Source organism: Odocoileus virginianus, chromosome 5, assembly GCF_023699985.2.
Source record: "Odocoileus virginianus isolate 20LAN1187 ecotype Illinois chromosome 5, Ovbor_1.2, whole genome shotgun sequence".
Lineage (NCBI taxonomy): Eukaryota > Metazoa > Chordata > Mammalia > Artiodactyla > Cervidae > Odocoileus > Odocoileus virginianus.
Genome location: NC_069678.1, coordinates 10,415,501 through 10,440,236, shown reverse-complemented (window position 1 = coordinate 10,440,236; position 24,736 = coordinate 10,415,501). Strand labels below are relative to the sequence as shown.

Genomic DNA, 24,736 nt, shown 5'->3' with positions numbered 1-24,736 from the left:
GGTTGCTTAAACAATTATTATTTGTTTCTCTTGGTTCTAAGGGTTGAGAGTTCAAGGTAAGGATGAAGCAAAGTCAGGTTCTGGTGTATGCCTTCTTACTACGCTATGTTTTGCCACCTCATTTATCTTCACGTGGCAGAAAGGAAGGAAGGGCTGGCTTTACTCCTCTTTTGATAAAGATGGTAATGTCATAGGGACTCCACTCTCATGACCTAATTACCTCCCAAAGTCCCCACCTCATGGGACCATCCCACTGGAGTTTATGGTTTCAGCATATGGACTTATGCGGGGACACAAAGATGTAGTCCATAACAATAATAGCTCACACTATTTACAGTCAGCAGAATTTAGTTAGAATGTTCAAGGTATTATGTGCTTAAGAAAGTGATATTATCTAAGTTGGGCCTATTTCATTGTTCTTACATAATTTATCCTGTTTAATTATTATAAATATTCACCAACTTTTCTAAACAGTTGTTGAATCAACTATAGGAAAATTTAAAAAAAATAACAATATGTTGCTTGGTCAAAGAAATACAAATCTACTTGGCAAATTGGAGCTGTATTGAAACTCAGTTAATTCTCCATCACTGAAATCATTAACAGGACATAATAAATTTAATCACAAGTTCTTTTAATGTTCTTTAACATTAATTGAACATGCCTCTTTTTCCTCAGCAAATAACTACAAGTTCATTATCTGATGAATAGATACAATGTAAATGAAATCTGTTAAAATGACTTAACCATTGATGTACCATTGTTATCATTTCCAAAATATTCTAAGCTTTTTGAGACATAAATTACCACTTGTACTTTATAAAGTACTCAGTTCAGTTTATGATTGTACCAGGATACTTCTACTCAATATTATTTCTAGGGGAAAATTTGTATCATTATCCTAAAAATTAATTAGTCCATTTTGACATACATCTTTAGAAATACTCAAAATTGTTTTAATAGAAAAATTTGTCTTGAAACACCTATAGATATTTTCCCATTTAGTAAAATATTTTTTAAAGGAATATTTAGCCCTTAAGAAGGATATTAGTCATAATATCCTTCTCTTTTTTTCTCACAGCCCAAATAACAAAAATATTTATTTATTTATTTTTTTTTATTGTCTGAGCCCAGTGAATATATTAGCAATGAATTAATATTTGCAGTTGACATTAACATACAAGACACAGAGGCCCAAATAACAAAAATATTTAAATTACTGATATTTTTGAAAAGAAAATATCTTTGTGTTATAACTAAAAGTAATTGCAATAGGAAGACAGTGATGGGGACTTCTCCTGTGGCCCAGTGGTTAAGAATTTGCCTGCCAATGCAGGGGACATGGGTTTGATCCCTGGTCTTGGAAGATCCCATATGCCACTGAGCAACTAACCCTGTGCACCACAAGTACTGACCCAGGGCACTGGAGTCCGTGAGTTGCAAGTACTGAAGCCTGTGCCGCCTGAGCCTGTGCTCCACAACAAGAGAGCAGCCCTCATCACCACAACTGGAGAGAAGCTGAGCATGGCAGTGAAGACCCAGCACTGACAAAAGTAAATTAAAAGAATAAGTTTTTTAAAAAGATAGTGATATATTGAAAATATACTTGCAACACAGGACAGAAACATTAATTTTTGTGAGGAGAAGAATTTATAGCAAATAAAGAAAGCAAGTGGATACTTTAGACATGAAAAACTTAACTTTGTTTATTAGAAAATTAAATCTTACACTTTGTTTTATCTAGTGAAGTGTGGAGACTCAGGAATAGTAGAACTGGGTGGAGATTGTAATGGGGTTGGGCAGGCGCACAGTCAATATTGCAGGACCTTTGGTGAGACCTTTAGCCCAGGGCTTAGAGGTCATGCTCTCCCAACAGGCAACCTGGGAGCTGTCCTTGTAAGAGTGTGGTGACATTCAGACAGAGGCCTTCTCTACACACTACCCAGGCCCTCAGGCCTCAGGGCTGGTAGGTGAGATGGGGGCCCAGGACAGTTTGAGGACTGTGTCCCACAGAGCCCCAAAGCCCATGGCACAGGCACCCACCAGCCAGGTCCAGGCCTCAAAACAGCTGCAAGCCTCTCTCCCACCTCCACCTCCATGACCCATAGGCAGTAGCAGTTCACTTGGGCAGTGGTCCGCAGATACCTTGGAAGCTGGAGGAAATTTCATTGGCCATTGAAAAAGAGCTTCCCCAGCTTCTGTCTCTCTGCTCATATTTCCACACTTGGTCCAGTGTTGATCAGTTGTCCACCCCCAGGAGGTGGCGGGGAGGTTAGGGTTGGTGTACAAGGGTCTTACACATCATTACTTGAGGATCGCCTCTGCAGTTGGGGCCTCTCTCAAAGAGGGTAATTGTTGTGAACTGGGGATTAATCCGTTTGGTATTTGCTACGTTATTCTCTCCAATTTAAATGAAAAGCCTGAGGGCTGGTCCCTTTTCAACAGGAGTTACCTCTGTTTTCTTTTGGGGACATTGACTTAAAGAGTTTCAGTTTTCTGAGGACAAAAAGCACATAAGATTTAGTGCACAGAACTTCTCCAGAAGTTCTGAAAATATGAAGCCATGAGTACAAGCTAGACCTAGGGAGCTTGTGGTGCTTTAGTTGCTAAGTCATGTCTGACTCTTGCAACCCCATGGACTATAGCCTGCCAGGCTCCTCTGTCCATGGGATTTTCTAGGCAAGAATACTGGATTGGTTTGCCATTTCCTTCTCCAGGGGATCTTCCCGACCCAGGGATGGAACCCAGGTCTCCTGCACTGCAGGCAGATTCTTTACCAACTGCGCTACCAGGGAGACCTAGGGTGCATCTCCCTATCCAGCCAGGGGAAGCCACATCCATAGATAAGAGCCACATATCAAGTAGGTGCCATTTGGAGCAAGCCAGTGTAACTTAGGGATCCAGTCCCAGTCAGTGCCCCGCCAGTCAAAAGGAGGACCTGAACTGGGATTAGAAGACACAGGAATGATTACATTGCTTCTTGAGGCAAAAATCCCAATTGTTTCCAGTCACTATAAATAAGTTGCTGGATAACTTCTGGGGATGGCTCTATTTGTTCCCAGCATATGGGGCACTAGACATTAAGTGTCCCTTTTCCAGGAGTTAGCCATATGACATCATCCCATATTTGATAAACATCCAGGAAAAAAACCACTGGACCTAGACCCATTTGTCTTCTTATGTGCAGCAAAACAATCTTTAAACCAAGACAAAGTATAATCAAGGTTAAAACTCTATTATGCCCATAGTTAAGGTACCAAGTACTACACCAGTCCATTTTAGGATTGTTAGATGTCATCAGATTAAGAAGAGGCATCACATATGATTGTTGTTGGCAAAGGTAGTCACAGACTTGGAGAAAGTCCTTTCCCTGAAGTGGAGACTCCCACCATGGGAAGCCTGTCACTGATGAGGGGGAGCACTCCACAGACCCAGCAGTTGGACCGATTGTGGAATATGGTGTAGGAATGAGCCCAGGACTGGAAGGCATTGTCTTGAGAGTCAAATGGCAGACTCAGTACTTTTGCAGCTGGGAGAAGCAGGCCCACATAGATTATCAGGCCCATCTGAAAAGTAGAAATCGAAAGCATAGAGAATAAAGCCATAAAAATGACATCACTTAGTCTGGGGTCAGGATGTGCCCACAAATCAATTCTTGGCACCTTGACAACTGTGGGAGAAGAAAGAATAACCTGATAAGGACCTTTCCAGAGGGACTCAAGAGATTGCCCCCCAGACCCCAGTGTCTTTATCAAGACCTCGGTTCCTGGCTTAAACAGCAGCTTGTTTGAATCAGAAGCTGGATCAGGAGTCACCTCCCAGAGTTCCTCTAATGTTTGCTGGAAAGGTGAAAGTTGAGTCACATAGTCAGTTAACTCCAAGGTTTTTAGGAAAACTCTGGTGTAAGCCTTTAAGAATTTTTCATTAAACATTTTCAGGAGTTATTAATTGCCCACCCTTGAAGTGTAACCATCCTTTATCAGTCATCTTTGCTCCTCTTTTCTCATATCTTTCTAATTCTTCCTCAGCATATTGTGGTTTTTCCTGTTCAACAGAACCTGTCCAGATCAAAGGAAAGATGTCTGTAGTGAAGAGGGTTTGTAAAGTGTCACTTTTCTGACTTGGCAGTAAACCAGCTCATTATCCTGGGCTCATTATCCAGCTCATTATCCATTAAATCTTCCTAAGCTGCATAGTTCAGACTTAAAAATTGGGAACAATCCTGACTGGATGTTTCATTTTCCTTCTTAAGAAGGAAAGTGGCAGGATTTAAGTTTCCACAATCTTTAAGCTTAGTTATCGGTCCTTCCAACAGCAATGACTGATATTTAAGATGCTAACTGTCTGTCAACCAAGTATTAACTTTAGAGTTTAAGATTACACTCACATCATGAGGAGTCAGTAAAGTTTTGCCCACTAGTAAACTTATGAGCTTTAAGCACGCATAAAGGAAGAGCAGCAATTACTATTATATTCTTTATTTAGATATGCTACAGGTAGTTGGTGAGGCCCTTGGAGTTGTGTAGTCACTACCAAGGCCATACCTTTCCTTTCAGTAACTAACAGATTAAACTCTGATCCTGTGGGCAAGCTCAAAGTGGGAGCTTGCAGGAGAGCAGTTTGAAAAGCCTTAAAATCCTTTTGAGTATCTGGACACCAAACCAGGTTGTTGGTTTGGGTTTGTTGAGTTTCAGTTAAAAGTTTATATAAAGGCTGGGCAAGTTCCCATAACAGAGAATCCCCATGTGGCAGTAGCCTGTGATGCCCCCAAGTCCTCTCAATTGATGATGATTTAGTATAGGCTTCATTCTCTCGGGGCCTATGGCCCTTGTCCCTTGTAGAAAAGAAAGCATCTTTTAAGTCAATGCCTGAAAAAGTTTTGGCTCATTCAGGAATTTCAGACAGTAGCATTTAAGGATTAGGGCCCACGGGATGTAAAAGAACCAAAAAAGTCTCATTTGTTATTTGTAAATCTTGAGCTAGTCTCTGTTTATCATTTGACTTTGTTACATCCAAAATAGGAGTGTTGCATGGACTGTTACAGGGAATTAATAATAGCCCCTGCTCCTTTATATTCTCAATGATAGCTTTTAACCTTTTCTTAACCTCAGGTTCTAGAGGATACTGCTTTTGGTGTGGAAATAGGTGAGGGTCTTTGAGCTTGATAATGACAGGGATAGCATTTTGTGCTTGACCCACAGTTTTTCCATCAGCCTACACTCTAGGATTTACATTTTGTTCAATTAATGGGAGAGAAAATGTAGGCTCCATTTTCATGAAAACAGAGGCCTGAACCTCAGTATACCCCTCCTGAGAATGGTGAGAGAGACTCCAGCATGATAAAAAACTGGTGAGAAAATAGCATAGAGTTCCAGTTGCCGCTTAAAGGATGACTAAATAATAGTGTTTGGCTCATTCAGAGAGTCCCATCATGGTAGCTGATCTGGGAGACAGTGGACCGGGGACTTTACTAAACACAGAGTAAGTTGCCCCAGTGTCCAAAAGGTAACTTACTGATTGGACCCCAATTAAAACCCAATTAAAACCCCCAATTAAAACCTGGGGTTCCTCTAGTGTAATTAGGATGGGAGCTTGTGTGGGATACCCTGAGGACCTTCAGTCATGATTGTCTGGTGAGTTTGGGCCCTGGGGCCTTGGACTCTGAGGGCAGTCTCTTCTCCAGTGTGGTCCTTTGCAGACTGTACATGGAGCTGGGGGTGGATTAGATGCCTGAGAGTAATCCTGCTTGAGGTGTCCCCACTTTTCACACTAATAGCAAGTCTGTCCCTTTTCACTTGGGTCCCTCTGGGCATTTTTTTCAGCTGTTTCAGAGTGGACCTGAGAGCTATCATAGGGGCTTCAGTCTCTTGGACAGAGGAGCTGGGCAGGCTATAGTCCATAGGATTGCAAAGTGTCAGACATGACTGTGTGACTAACTTTCACTTTTCCCATATTCATAGACTGGAATATTTAGTGTTGTTGACTTTCCTATACTACTAAAAGTGGTGTGTGTGTGTGTGTGTGTGTGTGTGTGTGTGTGTGTAATAACCACTCACAAAGTCCCATGTGACTTTTATAGAAATGGAAAAAAAAAATTGAAAATATAATACTTCTGGAACCCAAAAGAAGTCCAAAGAGAAAAAACAATCTTGAGAATAAAGAACAACAATGGTGATTTCAGGCTTTCTGAATTCGAAGTACATAATAATGCCACAGAAGTCAAAACAATGTTCTACTGGCAACAAAATAGGCAGAGAGACCAATGAACCATAAGAAGGGAATCTCAAACAAATTCACACGTGTGTGGTCAAATAACTTTTGCCAGGGTTCTAAAATTACCAAGTGAAAAAAGGATAGTCTCCTTAACAACTAGTAGAATAAAAAGGCAACCTGTAGAATGAGAGGACTTATTTGCAAATTTTGTACCTGAAAAAGAGGCCAATGTCCAGAATATAGAAGAAACTACTATAACTCAACTTCAAAACAACAGCAGGGAAATAACTGAGTTTAAAAATGTTTAAAAAGCTCAATAGACATTTCATCATAGAAGACATAGAAGTGATCAATATACATAGGAAAAGTGCTCAATATCACTATCAGTGAAATGGAAACCAAGTTAAAAGGAGATATCACCTTTCTGGATGTGTATTATATATAAAAAAAGAAGAACAACAGTTGTTGGCAAGGACGAGAAGTGAGACTTTTGCATCCTGTTGGTAGGAATGTAAAATGGCATAGCCATTAGGTTAAACAGTTTGGGAGTCCCTGAAAAAATTATTAAGAGAAATATCATAAGATCCAGGAATGACTCATTAGAGTTTATGTCCAAAAGAAGTAAAACTATAATGTCCAGGAGGTATCTACAATCTCATATCCATGGCCACATTGTACCCAATAACCAAGATAGAAAAACTGCCCAGTGTCCAGAAGCAGATGAAACAATAAAGAAAATGTGGTGTATACATAGAATGGAATGTGATACAATCTTTAAAAAAGAATGAAATCCTGTCATTGGCAGCAAAATGGATGAAGCTGGATGACATTAGTTAGAGTGAAATAAGCCAGTTACAGGAGGACAAATAGTGCATGATTCCATTTAACTGAGGTATCTAAAGGAAAACTCAGAGAAGCAGAGAGTAGAAGGGTGGTTCCAAGAGCTGGGAGGAGGTTGATATGGGGAGCGTCTGTTCAAGGATATAAAGTTTTAGTTGAAATGAAAAAAAAGAGTTTTAGTTGCAAGAAGAAAAATTTCTAGAGACTTGATGTACAACACAGTGCATGGAGTTACAGGACCAAAGGACACATCAAAGCTTAAGAGGCAAAGCTGGAGTGAACTTCCTACATCTACACCTGGAGGCTCCTCCTTTCTCAGATTCCTCTAGAACTGGGTGAGGCACGCAGGTACCACCAGGGGCTCCCTGCAGAAGGAAGGAGGCCCCCAGTACCAGGTGTCTCACGTGAGGGGGAAGGGTTCATTCTGAGGCTCTAATAGGGAAGAGTTTGAATGAGGCAAGTGGCAGAGTGATGAACCATGACCAATCGAAATGCCATAAGAGCTACTAAGAGGTGGGATTTACTATCAAAGGAAGCTGTGATTGACCCCATACAGGGCATTATGAAATGGAGTTTTGTTCGTTAAGAATCCTGTAGAATCCTGTAGGACCGCCTGGTGGCTCAATCATTAAGAATTCACCTGCCAAGAATATACAATGGAGAAAAGACAATCTCTTTAACAAGTGGTGTTGGGAAAACTGGTCAACCACTTGTAAAAGAATGAAACTAGAACACTTTCTAACACCATACATAAAAATAAACTCAAAATGGATTAAAGATTTAAATGTAAGACCAGAAACTATAAAACTTCTAGAGGAAAACATAAACAAGACACTCTCTGACATAAATCACAGCAGGATCCTCTATGACCCACCTCCCAGAGTAATGGAAATAAAAGCAAAAATAAATAAATGGGACCTAATTAAACTTAAAAGCTTTTGCACAACAAAGGAAACTATAAGCAAAGTGAAAAGACAGCCTTCAGAATGGGAGAAAATAATAGCAAATGAAGCAACTGACAAAGAATTAATCTCAAAAATATACAAACAACTCCTGCAGCTCAATTCCAGAAAAATAAATGACCCAATCAGAAATGGGCCAAAGAACTAGACAGACATTTCTCGAAAGAAGACATACAGATGGCTAACAAACACATGAAAAGATGCTCAACATCACTCATTATCAGAGAAATGCAAATCAAAACCACAATGAGGTATCATCTCACACCGGTCAGAATGGCTGCTATCAAAAAATCTACAAACAATAAATGATGGAGAGGGTGTGAGAAAAGGGAACCCTTTACACTGTTGGTGGGAATGCAAACTAGTACAGCCACTGTGGAGAACAGTGTGGAGATTCCTTCAAAAACTGGAAATAGAACTGCCATAGACCCAGCAATCCCACTTCTGGGCATACACGCCAAGGAAACCAGATCTGAAAGAGACACGTGTACCCCAGTGTTCATCACAGCACCGTTTATAATAGCCAGGACATGGAAGCAACCTAGATACCCATCAGCAGATGAATGGATAAACAAGCTATGGTACATATACATAAAGGAGTATTACTCAGCCATTGAAAAGAATACATTTGAATCAGTTCTAATGAGGTGGATGAAACTGGAGCTTATTATACAGAGTGAAGTAAGCCAGAAAGAAAAACACCAATACTGTATACTAACACATATATATGGAATTTAGAAAGATGGTAACGATAACCCTATATGCGAGACAGCAAAAGAGACACAGATGTAAAGAACAGACTTTTGGACTCTGTGGAGAAGGCGAGGGTGGGATGATTTGAGAGAATAGCATTGAAACATATATATTATCATATATGAAACAGATCACCAGTCCAGGTTTGATGCATGAGACAAGTGCTCAGGGCTGGTGCACTGGGATGACCCAGAGGGATGAGATGGGGCGGGAGATGAGGGGGGTTCAGGGTGGGGAACACATGTAAATCCATGGCTGATTTATATCAACGTATGGCAAAAACCACTACAATATTGTAAAGTAATTAGCTTCCAACTAAAATAAATAAATTAAAAAAAATAAAAAAGAATCCGCCTGCCAAAGCAGGAGATTTAGTCTTGATTCCTGATCCAGGAAGATTTCACATGCCGCAGAGCAACAAAGCCCATGTGCCATAACTACTGAGCCAGTGCTCTAGAACCCAGGAAAAGCATCTCCTGAGTCCACATGAGTTTTGTAGTCCAAAAACTACAGAAGCTGGAGAACCCTAGAACCTATGCTCTGCAACAAAGAAGCCACCACAGTGAGAAGCCTACACACCATAACTAGAGCATAGGCCTCACTCTCCACAAGTAGAGAAAAGCCTGTGCAGCAAAAAAGACCCAGCTAATAAAAAATAAATAAAAATTAACAATAATCCTGTGAACATTTCCCTAGGTAGTGATGGGATTTGTGTTCCAGGTTAAAGGATGTTAACTTGGTATAAAATCAATGCATACAGTGAATGTGTATACTTTGTTTAATTTTTATATACACTTATTCATGGTGCAAAGGTGATGGGCATTTTTTGGAGGAAGTTGACAATAGTAACAGTGATGTTTAGGTTGACATAATCAAGGAAATCACAACACAAAAAATTCACACACACAGAGAGAATCATACTATTCATTGCACATAGAGACACACCCAGTACCCTGGACACAAACCTACACTCTTAACCATATACAGCTTCTTCCTGGGACTACAGTAATTGGTCACATTACTTTACTTGTAATTTCTATCACTGAGGCTGCTATACTCATTCCCAGCAGGAATTTGGAACCAGGTTGGCCTCTACACTAAAACCAGAAAGAAAGCCCCAACTTTCTCATCTACAAAGCATTTCCTCCCCAAGAGAGTGATTCTAGAATGCATACAACTTTCACATGCTGAAAGGGCCACCCACAAGGACAGAAGAGAAGACAGTATGAGGATGAGATCACGGTGATGCACAGTCTTTGGTTCATTTGGTGACCATAGAAAACTTGATGAGGAACAGTCGTAGGGTCCAGGGAACCCAGCAAGATCAGAGCACACATACTCAGGATGAAAGGCAACACCTTTCCTGGAGGATGGAACTCCCAAGTCCATTTGTGTTGGAAATTACAGAATTGTTTTCCTAGAGGAAAAGTTGCTGCAGGAAAGAGAGCTCTGTACTCTACAGGTTGTAATGGATGCTAACAATTTTAATGTCTTATGGACTGAGGCATCATGAGTTGGTAATGAGACTCTCACTCCATACTCTCCCAATCAAGGGAATTGACTATATTTGGAACAAACACCCTCAAATACTCATAACTTAATTATACTGAAAGAGAAATGAACCAATGTTTCCATCTCAGACCAGAAAAACAAACAAACAGCTTTCCCAACAGCTTGCCTTGGAGACACATGGAGTCTCTTCTGTCCTGTCACAAGGCGGGTGACTGGCAGGTCCTTAGTGAAAGCTAGAGGGACAACAAGTAGCTGTTAAAACGCTGGTGAGGCTGCTCAGGAATTGTTCAGGGCTTTTACTCTTTGTGTGGACATGGTGGTGTATATGGATGTGGGAGGTTAATAAGCATGGGCTGAACTTGTGTATATCCATCATATTCGGGTGAGGAAGGGAAGCAAAGGAGAGGAGAAAGGAAATGAAAACAGAGCTTTGGCTTTCTCACTGTGAGGAACCTAATGAAAAGGAAATATTCAATCTTGAAAAAGGAAAACTCTAAAATGCATGCTTCTTTTCAATGACAGAGACCCATGAAATCCTACTAAATTGCCCCTGTCTCTTGATTCTTCCCAGATCACTCTTCCTCCAGGATCCAGAGTTGCTGCTACTCTACTCATCATGTTTTCTGTGAGACTTTGCACTTGATTAAAAGGAAACTCTTTAAAAGGAGTGGATTCAATTCTGGGCAAAGTATGCTACTGTATTTATTCATACATCAGTGAAATGTACATTGTATACATCAGTGAAATGTACAATGTCAGGTTACTATAATTATATAGTATATCCACTAGAATGTGGCCAGTGCTTTTTCCTGGGAGATAAATCTCTTGCTCTGTACCCCTGACCCTCACCGCCTGTAGGGACCCAGGATCAGGGCACCTCTCCAACCAGAGCTGGCAAGAAAGCCACCTTCAATTAGATTGTTTCTCAGCAGAGGAGATACCTTGAGTAATGATGGTATTCATAGGCTGTTCCATGCATCTGTTCCATGCATCTGTAATTAGAAGGAAAGAGTGTGAGAGTGTCTGCATCTTGTGTTCTGTTCAGTAAATCTTCTGTTATCTGATATTTGTCCTCGGAAAACTAAAACTCTTTAAGTTAATGGCCTCAAAAGAAAACAGAGAGCAACCCCGTTGAAAAGGTTGGACTATGTCACTATGTCGTCTCTCCGTTTCAATTTGACAGACAATTAGAAAAATCATTTTCAAGAAGAAAAAATTTCTCCTGAGGAAAAGTGCCTACTGTTATGCAGTAATAACTGTTGCTGTCTTTTGTTTTTTTTATGTCCTTTCGAATCAGGTCTGTGTTGATAATAGACTTAGCCTCAGTATTTCCCCAACCAAGGAAATTGTATACATCAGTGAAATGCACATTGTCAGGTTACTATAATTGTAGTCGACTGAACAAAAAACAAAGAAGTGAAGCAACACTCTTATCTCAAAGAAAGACGGGTGAGCTTACCTCCAGGTTACTGCAACCAGGACTGGTGTTGTGTTCCTCAACCAGGACTGGGACAGTCCCTGCCTCCACCAGTTCTTCATCGGGGCTAGAGGGACACAGAGTTGCTATCAGAATACTGATGAAGCTTCTCAGGAGTTACTCAGGGGGTTTTTCTTGATGGGGACATGGGGTGAAGTATATGTATGTGGGAGGTTAATGACTATGGAGCAAAGGAGAGGAACAGGAAAGAAATGAAACAGTCTGCATTTTAATGAACGGGAACTTAACTGACAGGGAAAAAAGAAATACTAAAATGCATGCTATCTTTCCATGACAGAGACCCATGACCCTTCTGCCTGTTTTGAGCTCCTGATAAATCACCCCCTCTTCTGGATTTCATCCCAGATCACTGCCTCCCCAGCTTCCACAGTAACAGCTATGGTACTTACCAAGTCTTCTATGAGATGTTGTTCTTGATTAAAAGCAAACTTAGAGGACTGTATTCAATCCTACATTTTCAAAGTAGCTATTGTCATGTGGTGCTTTTTTCCAAGTCTTCCTTTTCCAAACAATGTGTGCACGTCCACTGAGTCAGTGGCTGTCGCATTCACAGAAGTCATATATTTAGTGGGAGAGTTCCGTGGAGAGGAGCCCTGGGATGGGTGCTGCCTCTGACCCAGCTGTGCAGCAGAGTTAGAACAGGAGTCATGGTCGCTAGGCTAACTACCAAGCGCCACTGTGAGATGTATTTGACACCTTCCCTTGAGAGTGTGCTGCAGGCTTGAGCCAATGTAAGGCTTACGGTGTGTCACCCAGTATAATGAAATATCTCCCTGATCGTTATCTGCTTTTGTCCTTGTTTCAAGCAGTGACACTAGCACCAACAGATATGAGCTACATTGTCTACACGAGGCCACACAACTCTCAGATATGAGCTAAATTGTCTACACGAGGGCACACAACTCTCAGAATGTGTGAGCTGGCCAGGAGGATGTGAGTCCCAAGGTATCTTTCACTCTAATAGCTGTGCCTAAGTTGACTGTTAATCCACCTGGAGGTGCCCTGGGTTCTGTGACCACTGAGGCTACCTTATAATGATGGGCAGGATCTGGACCTCTGGAGCTGCTAATACCTCCAGGCATGGATGTAGATGCAGGGATCCCCTTGCTCCATGTCTGAGGTTCTCACGGCTGAGTGAAAATGCAAGTCAGGGATCCACAGCAGCCACATTGGGACCACCCCTGGGTTCTCAGTTTGACTTTTCCACTTAGGTGGTCAGGAGCTTGGGCCATTCGTCTCAGCACCATCTCCATCTGAGGAAAATCAGTTTTAACCAAATCTGGGGAGTGGCTGAGTTGAGGAAAGAATCAAGTAATGTATAGTCAGTGTGCAGTGGTGATAAGAAATTTTTAGAAAGTTCACAGGTGACTTGTGCTGTGTAAGAGGGAAATATCTCCTGAGGAAACACACACAGACACAGAGCATCAGAATCACACCACTGGGCCCACACATGGGCCCCCAAGCCCGATTCACACAAACCCACAGCATCTAAATGATGTAGTTGTTTCCAGGGGCCATGGAACACAGACATTGCTCTTGCATGGGCGATCAGTCTCTTAGTCTGCGCTCCCAGCCTCAGGAATTGTGAGACTGCTCAGGAACCACTCAAGGGGTTTTTCTTGACGGGGACATGGGGTGGGAAGTGCATGTGGGAGGCAGGTAACTTGACTGAGCTATCATTGAACCATCCTCTTTGCTGGATGAAGGAGAGCAAAGGAGAGGAATAGGAAAGAAAAGAAACAGAGTTTCTGCATTTTAATGAATGGGATCCTAACAGATGGTGAAAAAAGAAATGCTAAAACACATGCTGATTCAACAGAGTGATTTGAGATGGGAGAGTAGGACGTGTACTCACCTCCTGTGAGAACTCCAAAAGAGCAACTAGCTGCTGAACAGCCATTGACAGGACAATGGTGGATCCCACCAAGAAAAGATATCCTACATCCAAGGGCAAAGGAGAAGCCCCAAGGGAATGATTGGAGGTGTGAAACTGCATTAAGAAAGAAACCCCATACCCGCCAGAGAAGTTCGGAGTGCTCAAACTAAACCTTTTGTGCACCTGGACCCAGGGACCCCACAAGAGACTGAGCCAGACCTGCCTTTGAGGGTCTGAGTGTCTCCTGTGGAGGCACAGTCATCAGTGGCCTGCCTCAGGGACAGAGGCTCTGGTTGCAACAGACTTGGGAGGCATGGTGTGTGGCATAAGTTTTCTTGAAGGAGGTCACCAGTAGCGCCACCACAGAGCTGCTGAGCAAATGACCCAAGAGCTGGAGAACAGTTATAACAAAAGGTTTTTGCACTGTTGCAAAAGTTCTAGGGCCTACAACAGATTTCCCAACTTGGAGATCTGGCAAAGGGACTAAGAACCCCTAGGGAATTTGACTTTGAAGGCCAGTGGGACTTGATTATAGAACTTCCACGATTGGGGAAAAAAGACTCTTGGAGGGCACAAACAAAACCTTGTGCCACCAGGACCCAGGAGAAAGGAGCGGTGGCTCACAAGAGACTGAGCCAGACTTGCCTGTGAGTGTCCAGGAGTTTCCAGGGGAGTCACGGGTCAACAGTGGCCTGCTGCAGGGTCAGGGGCACTGCATAAAACAGTGCTGGAAGCCATAGCATGCTGGCATGAGTCCTTGTAAAGGAGGTTGTAATTATTGCCATTAACCTTACCATAGTTTGGCCTCAGGCCAAACTACAGTGAGGGAACACAACCCCACCCATCAGCAGAAAATTAGATTCAAGATTTACTGAGCATGGCCTTGCCCATCAGAGCAAGACCCAGATTTCCCCACAGCCAGTTCCTCCCATCAGGAAGTTATCACAAGCCTCTTATCCTTACCTTATCTTACCTTATCTTATCCTTACCCTCTTATTCTTACTGCATAACAGTGCAGACAGAATGAAAACCACAATCATAGAAAACTAACCAAAATGATCACATGGATCATAATCTTGTCTAACTCAAAGAAACTATGAGCCATGTTGTATAGGGCTGGCCAAGACAGTCGGGTCATAGTGGAGAGTTCTGACAAAACGTGGTCCACTGGAGAAGGGCATAGCAAACCACTTTAGCATTCTTGCCTTGAGAACCCTAAGAACAGTACGAAAAGGCAAAAAGATATATCCCTGAAAGATGCACTCACCAGGTCAGTAGGTGCCCAATATGCTACTGCAGAAGAGCTGAGAAAGCTCCAGAAAGAATGATGAGTCTGAGCCAAAGTGAAAACAAAGCCCAGTTGTGGATGTGACTGGTGATGAAAATAAAGTCCGATGCCGTAAAGAACAATATTGCATAGGATCCTGGCATGTTAAGTCCATGAATAAAGGTAAATTGGAAGTGGTCAAATAGGAGACGGCAAGAGTGAACATTGACATTTTAAGAATCAGTGGACTAAAATGGACTGGAATGGGCAAATTTAATTCAGATGACCATTGTATCTACTATGGTGGACAAGAAATCCCTTAGAAGAAATGGAGTAGCCCTCATAGTTAACAAAAGAGTCTGAAATGCAGTACTTGGGTGTAATCTCAAAAATGACAGAATGATCTCTGTTGGTTTCCAAAGCAAAACATTCAATATCACCATAATCCTGTGGACAGTTAAGTCTGGTGTGCTGCAGTCCATGGGACCCCAAAGAGTCAGACATGACTGAGCGAGTGAACTGAACTGAGCTGAAAAATGAATGCTAGCTTTCCATTATAGAGACCCATGACTCTCCTGCCTGTCTTGAGCTTCCATTAAATCATCCATGTCCTCTGAATTTCTTTCTCAGATCACTGCCTCCCCAGAACCACAGTCCACAGCTGCAGCTCTTGTACTTACCAATTCTCTTCTGAGAATTTTTCTTGATTAAAAGCAAACTCTGTCTGAGGATTGAATTCAGTCCTACTTTTTCAAAATAGCTATTATCAATCATGTGATATTTTTTTCCCAGGCTTCATTTTCCAAACAGTGTGTGCATGTCCACTGAGTCAGTGGCTCTCCACACTCACAGAATCATACATTAGTGGCACGGTTTGTTATGGAGAGGAGCCATGGGAGTGGACGCTGACTATCTCTGTCCCAGCTGTGCAGGAGATTTGCAACAGGAATCATGGTCACTAGGCTATCTACCAAGTGCCACTGTGAGATGTACTTGACACTTTCCCTTGAGAGTGTGCAACAGGGTTTAATCAATGTAAGGCTTACGGTCATGTCACCCAGTACAGTGAAATATCTCCCTGATCGTTATCTGCTTTTGTCCTTGTTTAAGCAGTGACACTAGCACCAACAGATATGAGCTACATTGTCTACACGAGGCCACACAACTCTCAGAATGTGTGAGCTGGCCAGGAGGATGTGAGTCCCAAGGTATCTTTCACTCTAATAGCTATGCCAAAGTTGACTGTTAATCCACCTAGAGGTGCCCTGGGTTCTGTGACCACTGAGGCTACCTTATAATGATGGGCAGGATCTGGACCTCTGGAGCTGCTAATACCTCCAGGCATGGATGTAGATGCAGGGATCCCCTTGCTCCATGTCTGAGGTTCTCACGGCTGAGTGAAAATGCAGGTCAGGGATCCAGAGCAGCCACGTTGGGACCACCCCTAGGTTCTCAGTTTGACTTTTCCACTTAGGTGGTCAGGAGCTTGGGCCATTCGTCTCAGCACTGTCTCCATCTGAGGAAAATTAGTAGAGGAAAACTCAATATTAAAGATTTATGAAAAGACCTACATCTGTGAAGTTACTGGGTTAACTACTGTAGTGGTAGCCAAATATGGTAGTAATGCGTCAATGGAGTAACGCTATTATTATGTGAATGAGTTTTTCTAAAATTTAATTTAAAATTCAAGTAATTACCACTGAGTGAGTGAGTGAAGTTGCTCAGTCTCTATCAATATTTTGAATTATTTACATTCTAAATTGTTTCCTCTTGATAAAAAATGAAGTTAGTTTATACATTTAAAGATTAAAAGAATTTAGTATAGGCCAGATTCTCTTATTGTTATTTATATGTTCTATGATAATCTACCTTAATTACCGTAACAACTATCTGCAAGGCTACTGAAAAAAGTGTAAGTCACTCAGGTCTGTCCAATTCTTTTTGACCCCGTGGACTGATACTTCTGTTCATGGAATTCTCCAAAGAAGAATAATGGAATGGGTTGCCACTCCCTTCTCCAGGGGATCTTCTGGACCCAGGGATAGAACCCAGGTCTCCTGCATTGCATCTGGATTCTTATGGAAACAGTTGTTAAGTAATTAGCCTATGTCACCCAAGGAGTAAAAGGTCAAGTTGGAATTTGAATCTAAGAAACCTGGCTCTAGGATAAAAGTTTTCAGGTACTAGACTATAGCTACAGTACTAAATAAATAAATACAAAGATAAGGTCTAAAATAAAATAAGAAAGAATTAAAAATGAATTTCTGTTTAAATGAGATACCACGTGGAGTTATCAGAATGGCTAAACTCCAAAAAACAGAAAACACCAAATACTGATGAAGATATAGAGCAACAGGAACTCAATTTCATTGCTGTTGGAATGTAAAATGGTACAAGCACTTTGCAGGTTTCTTACGAAGCTAAATATAGGTTACCTACCATACCATCTAGCAATCACACTCCTACTTAATTATCCAAATACACTGAAAACATGAACGCCTCCACACCGATGTTTAGAGCAACTTAATTCATAACTGCAAAAATTGGAAGTAATCAAGTTGTCCTTCAATAAGTGAATAAACTGTGATATATCCATACAATAGATTATTATTTGGCAATAGAAAGAAATGAGTTATTGAGCCTTGAAATAAACAGAGAAGGTTTAAAGAGATATTGCTAAGTGAAAGAAGTCATTCTCAAAAGCCTGAATAAATGGATACTTTCATCTATATGACATTCTGGAAAAGGCAAACCTCTACAGGTGTTAAAAAGATCAGGGCTTGCCAGAAGTCTGGTGGAAGAATTTGGTGGAAGGGGAGGGGAAACAGGCTTGAATAAGTGAAGCACAGGGATCTTTAGGGTGATAACCTATCCATATAGTCACTGGCATTTGTCAAAACCCATAGAGCTGTACCACATGAAGAGTGAACCCTAACATAAATGATGGGGCTTACTTAATTTACAACACTGGTCCATCAGTTGTAAAAACTGTAGTAAAAACAAATGTAACAAAAATGCTTTATGTTGTGTTAGAAATAGTCTCTAATATCATGTATTCCTTTTGTGCACAGAAATTCAATAAAAGAAACAATATTTATTAAAAGGGATTGATTAACACGTTTGTGATGACTGAATGAACAAGAGGAAGCTGGCAAAGCATATAGCCTGGAAAAAACAATCATGATGTGGTCAGGTGTAAATATCTTGGTGTCAGAGCCCTTGTTCTGGAGGTCAGGTCATGGACAGGTAACTGTGTTCCTATAAATACCTAATGAGTGTTATTCTCTGTTCTGACAAAAAAGGGCAGGATGAGGCACAACTTTCCCCCTCCAAAGTCCAGTCCTGGCTGAGTTAGAGCTCAGCTGGCGGCGCCCTCAGGGCCGGTCCTCAGGCCCTGCTCCGCCATCAAGGCTGAGGGAGCCGGGCACCCAAGCCAACCGGCCCGCAGGCTCCTCAGGCAGCCCATGCGGGGGGACGGGGCAGGTCCTGCAGATGGCGTCCCAGGCAGACAGCTGCCATGAGGAGGCAGGGGCGGGGAGAGGGTCACCGCTGCCTCGAGGCCGGGGCCCGGCCAGTGGGGTCCCACACTGAGGGCTCCGGAGAACAGCAGGACACAGCCTCCCTCCTGGCCCCTGGGCCCCCAGATCACCCGCTGGCCCGAGGCTGGATGAACTGGAGGGCCCTGCGGAGAAGGCCGGGGTCCAACTCTTACCTCACTGTCTGCCTGATGATCACTGCTCCACTGACCTTGGCTGAGTGTCCCCACTAACGGTCACTCACTGACAGTTGCTTGCTTGGGGGAGGGGCCCATTGCAAATGGCTGAGTGGGACTGGTTGCCGGGTAACAGGGTGCAGAGCAATAGCTCCCAGCCACAGCCAAGTGAAGGGCTGCACTTGGTGCGCTCTGTTACCTGCCTACGGGGAGAGTCTCCATTCACCCCTGTCCTTTAGAGGTACCCCCAGACAGAAACTAGATGGCCACAATTGTCAGCTTTGGGTGGTCTCTTCATCCCATGCTGCTAAGTCACTTCAGTCGTGTCTGACTCTCTACAACCCCATAGATGGCAGCCCACCAGGCTCCCCCGTCCCTGGGATTCTCCAGGCAAGAACACTGGAGTGGGTTGCCATCTCCTTCTTCAGTGCATGAAAGTGAAAAGTGAAAGTGAAGTCGCTCAGTCAGGGTCTGACTCTTGGTGACCTCATGGACTGCAGCCCACCAGGCTCCTCCATCCATGGGATTTTCCAGGCAAGAGTCCTGGAGTGGGGTGCCATTGCCTTTTCCATCATACCATGCAGTACTGTCTTTATTGGGCTCAAGAATATGATATATAAGTGGAAGCCATGGGCATTTGAGCTACTTCCTCACACAGCCTACTTTTTCCCTCAGCACCTGCTCAAGCCCCATCTCCTCCAAACCACTTCCACTTGATAATGGAGCACAGTCACACACGCCTGACTTTATGCCTTGGTAGGTCAGAAAACCTTGCCTCTCATGGATGGCTCAAGATGCATGGTAACTCAGTGGCCCACAATTAAGCTTTAGTCTTTCCCAAGACCCAGAAACAAGCCAAAAGCTATGTTCAAAAGGACACTAGCTTTCCACAGATGATATCTGGGCTTTGTTCCAAAACCGTAAGAGTGGGAGATGTGATTCACCTATAGGGACCTGCCAATGGCACTGAACAATATCTATATCTGCCAATAATGTTTTGAGCTCCGTAAGATCTGCAGGCTCATGTGGCTGAAGTGGCAGAGAAGTTTCAGCTGGAGCCCCTGGGCTTCCAGTCTGCTGCAGTCTTCCCATTCTGACTGTGGCCGGTATACAGTAAACTTTAGCCCGGTGTTGAATATTCTCTGACTCTTAATGAATATTGCTTGCATATGTGAGTAAAAATAGGATATACAAATTATTTTGCATGTTCTTCTTATTATGTACTTTTCTATTTCTGTCCTCAAGAGACTTCTTTTTCACCCATAGTTTACCACCATGTAATATGAATGCTAGACTTCCCTGGTGAGTCAGTGGTATAGAATCATTTGCCAGTTTAGTAGATGTGGTTTGACCCCTGAGTTGTAAAGATCCTCTGGAGGAGAAAAATGGCAACCTACTCCAGTATTATTGCCTGGAGAATCCCATGAACAGAGGAACCTGGTGGGCTACAGTCCATGGGGTTGCAAAGGAGTTGGAAAGAACAGCAACTAAACAACAATATTAATGTCTGGCATATGGCAGGCGCTTTAAATAAATGTATTGAATTCATCTGAAATTAATACATGTTTCTGGTAAAAGTGATTATGCACTTAAATATGCAGCTTTCAAGATGCACATGTACACACACACATGTGAGCACACATATGCATATCAATGTACACAAGAGTTTTGAAGAAAGAAATCATGAAGTAATAACCTCTTCATTCATTACTTCCCAGGGATTCGCTGGTGGCTCAGATGGATAAAGCGTCTGCCTGCAATGTGGGAGACCTGGGTTCGATCCCTGGGTTGGGAAGATCCCCTGGAGAAGGAAATGGCAAGCCACTCCAGTACTCTTGCCTAGAAAATTCCACGGATGGAGGAGCCTGGTGGGCTACAGTCCATGGGGTCGCAAAGAGTTGGACATGACTGAGCGACTTTTCACTTTCAAAGTGAAGATCTATCTAATAGTCTTTCTTTGGGCACATCCTTGATGATTAAATATTTTAAAGCTCATTTCATCTACCAATATTAGGTCTACTTATCTATACATGTCCTTTAAAAAGTCCTATTCTGTTGGATTCAGTGGATCATACCTGGATATCAGTTCCTCATTGAACTAAGTTCATTTTAAAACCACAAGGTTAGACATTAGCAATTTTTCGTGAACATATTTTAGATGATTAATATAAAATAGTCTGCATAATTATGGGATTGATACACTCAGAGATTGGTCTAATTAGCCTTTGAACAGACTGATGGCTCAATTTAAGAGCTAACAAATTATCTGGCTGATCTCCACACACCTTCTATACTTGGTTCAATTAATACCCAAGCTTTTGGTAAAGTAACTGGGCAAAGGGCTAAAACTTAACCAGTCAATTTTCAAAAATCACATTGTTTTAATGGGTATGTATCTCTCCTGAGTACTTATTCCTTTTGTTTATATATATATAGTGATGCTTATGACAATGATCGATATTTCCCATTTATTTGCATATAGACTAGGTATTAGAAGGCTTCTGTGAGACTGGCTCAATGATAAGAGTGAGTAATTTTAGGAAATCTAGAAATACTGGTAAAAACGCATGAAATTAAACTATAATTTTTAGTTCTCTGTCATCTGGCGATTTCCTAGAGAATTAGGATCAAACTTCCTTTGCTCTTGACAGATAATGTTGACTTCCTCCAAATCTTCATTTTTGCCTAATTCGAGGTATGTTCTGCTGCATGCTTAGTTGCTCACTGTGTCCAACTCTTCGTGACCCCATGGACTGTAGTCCAGCAGACTCCTCTGTCTATGGGATTTCCCAGGCAAAAATACTGGAGTGGGTTTCCATTTCTTCCTCCAGGAAAATCTTCCTGACCCAGGGATGGAACCTGTGTCTCCTGCAGCTCCTGCATTGGGAGGCAGATTCTTTGCAGCTGAGCCACCTAGGAAACCCAATTCTATGTATAGGGATCATGCTACATAAAGATTGCCTTTAAAGTTATTTGTATGAAATAAAAATACATATATTCATACTAATACATATGTAACTTCTGGTATTGTTTCTATTCCACAGAGTAAATATACCTAAGCTGTATTTACATTTAATTAATTTTAAAAAATGTAACTATATTACACGTGCAAGTCTCCTTGACATTAAGGTCTTTTATTGTGATAAATCTACTGATGCATACACTCAGGCAGTAAATGGAAACTGTTAAAGTGTAGGCTAATTATAATGTGAGAACTAGTACATGATCAGAACTCATTCACCACGTGGTGAGTAGTATAGATTTTTATTCATTACTATGTTATTTTAAACCTAACAAAAGCTGTACCTAGTCCAAAATACATTCTCACAGCAACTTATATAAATGGTGTAAATTAGCATTTAGCTGCAGAAAATGTCGATCAGTCATAATCATACACTGTTTTTTTTTTTAACCAGAAAAATATTGTAGCTTGACACTGTATTAGTGTCTCTTCAATATAGAAATAATTGTTAGTAGTCCAGTGGCATGTTTGGTAGAATTCTCATTAGTAACTTAGTAACTTGCCCTTCTTATGGACATTACAATAAGCTTTATTAAATTTTGCCCATCACACATTATTTTACTGTTAGACACTTAGTACCTACTGTCACTTCTCACTATCCCTTGTCCTACACACTAGGAGCCACTAATCTATTTTTCGTTTCTGCACTCCAGGCTGTGCTCGGTCATGTCTGACTCTTTGCGAACCTTTGGACTGTAGCCCACCAGGCTCCTCTGTCCATGGGATTTCCCAGGCAAGATCACTGGAGTGAGTTGACATTTCCTGCTCTAGGGGATCCTCTCAATCCAGGAATCGAATTCACATCTCCTGTGTCTCCTGCAATGCAACTGGGTTCTTTGTGCTTGAGCTATCACATCAGGGAAACTCTGTCTCTGCAAGGATTTTGGATAATCCCTGTTGATATTCTTCAAGTGTGTTTTTCTTTAATGCAGTATCTGATCTGCTTTTAGTATCATCAGATAACTTCTGACAGTGTCTTCTTTATAGCTATGTTTTCATGTTTCTATTTTTCCTTTAATTTCTTGAATCCTAGAGCACAAAAATATACAAAGTACTTTCTTGGTAATTTCATCCTTTCTACCAGTTCTATTAATAGTTCTTCTACTGACCATCATTCTGCTAATGAGATACATTTTCCTGATTCTTGGCATGTCTAGAAATTTTCTTAATTGGATGGTGTGGTGTTTCAGTCACTAAGTCATATCTGACTCCTACGACCCCATGGAGTAGGTTGCCATGCCCTCCTCCTCCAGGGGATCTTCTTGACCCAGGGGTCAAACCTACCTCTCCTGCTTTGTAGGCAGATTCTTTACCTCTGAGCCACCAGGGAAGCTCTTAACTGGGTGTAGGACATTATAAATACTACACTGCAAAATGTCCAGGATTTATTCTCTACTTTTTAATTTTATTTATTTATTTTTTATTCTCTACTTTAAAAGGTGTTCAGTTGCTCAGTCATGTCTGACTCTTTGCGACACCATGGATTGCATCACGCCAGGCTTCCCTGGTGTAAGCTCCACCATCTCCTGGAGCTTACTCAAACTCATGTCCATTGAGTAGATGATGCCATCCAGCCATCTCATCCTCTGTCATCCCCTTCTGCTCCTGCCCTCAATCTTTCCCAGCATCAGGGTCTTTTCCAATGAGTCGGCTCTCACATCAAGTGGCCTAGGTATTGGAGTTTCAGCTTCAACATCAGCACTTCCAATGAATATTCAGGGTTGATTTCCTTTAGGATTGACTGACTTGATCTCTTGGCAAAACTCTGTTAGCCTTTGCCTTGCTTCATTTTGTACTCCAAGGCCAAACTTGCCCATTACTCCAGGTATTTTTTCACTTCTTACTTTTGCATTCCAGTCCCCCATGATGAAACTGACATCTTTGTTTGTTTATTTGTGTGTTTATAGTTCTAGAAGGTCTTGTAAGTCTTCATAGAACTGTTCTACTTCAGGTTCTTCAGCTTTAGTAGTTGGGGCATAGACTTGGATTACTGTGATATTGAATGGTTTTCCTTGGAAATGAACTGAGATCAGTCTGTTGTTTTTGAGATTGTACCCACATACTGCATCTCAGACTCTTTTGCTGACTATGAGGGCTACTCCATTTCTTGTAAGGAATTCTTGCCCACCATAGTAGATATAGTGTCATCTGAATTAAATTCACCCATTCCAGTCGATTTTAGTTCACTGATTCCTAAAACGTCAATGTTCACTCTTGCCGTCCCCTGTGGAAAGACTGATGTTGAAGCTGAAACTCCAATACTATGTCCAATACTATGTCCAACTCCAATACTGATGTGACTCACTGGAAAAGACCCTGACCACTTCCAATTCATGGACCTAACATTCCAGGTTCCTATGCAATATTGTTCTTTACAACATTGGATTTTACTTCCATCTCCAGTCACATCCACAACTGGGTGTTGTTTTCACTGTTTTCAGTCTCTTCATTCCTTCTGAAGCTATTTCTCAGCTATTTTCCAGTAGCATACTGGGCACCTACCAACCTGGCGAGTTCATTGTTCAGTGTCATATCTTTTTGCCTTTTCATACTGTTCATGAGGTTCTCAGGGAAAGAATGCTGAAGTGGTTTCCCATTCCCTTCTCCAGTGGACTATGTTTTCTCAGAGCTCTCCACCATGACCCATCCGTCTTGGGTGGCCCGACCTGGCATGGCTCATAGTTTCATTGAGTTAGACAAGTAAGTGATCCATGTGATCAGTTTTGTTAGTTTTCTGTGATTGTGGTTTTCATTCTGTCTACCCTCTGAGAGAGGAGGATAAGAGGCATGTAGAAACTTCCTGATGGGAAGGACTGGCTCTGGAGAAAACTGGGTCTTGCTTTGGTGAGCAAGGCCATGCTCAGTTCAGTTCAGTCACTCAGCTGTGACTGACTCTTTGCGACCCCGTGGACTGCAGCATGCCAGGCCTCCCTGTTCGTCACCAACTCCCAAAGTTTACTCAAACTAATGTCCATTGAGTCGGTGATGTCATCCAACCATCTCATCCTCTGTTATCCCCTTCTCCTCCCGCCTTCAATCTTTCCCAGCTTCAGGGTCTTTTCAAATGAGTCAGTTCTTCAC

At 42.0% G+C, this 24,736-nt stretch overlaps 1 long non-coding RNA gene across 3 annotated transcripts; it reads right to left on the bottom strand.

Annotated features, from left to right (window-relative positions):
* Positions 1 to 2,492: 2,492 nt before the first annotated feature.
* On the bottom strand, positions 2,493 to 18,720 carry LOC110125185 (uncharacterized). 3 transcript variants are annotated; one of them, XR_011487660.1, is made up of 5 exons: positions 18,634 to 18,720; positions 12,807 to 16,437; positions 11,740 to 11,824; positions 11,222 to 11,272; positions 2,493 to 4,058 (listed from the first exon to the last, which is right to left on the bottom strand). It is a non-coding gene; the product is annotated as an uncharacterized lncRNA (long non-coding RNA). The 3 variants fall into 3 exon arrangements; XR_011487661.1 differs by lacking the exon at positions 2,493 to 4,058 and adding an exon at positions 9,094 to 10,513; XR_011487659.1 differs by lacking the exon at positions 2,493 to 4,058 and having other exon boundaries at positions 10,970 to 11,272.
* Positions 18,721 to 24,736: the final 6,016 nt, after the last annotated feature.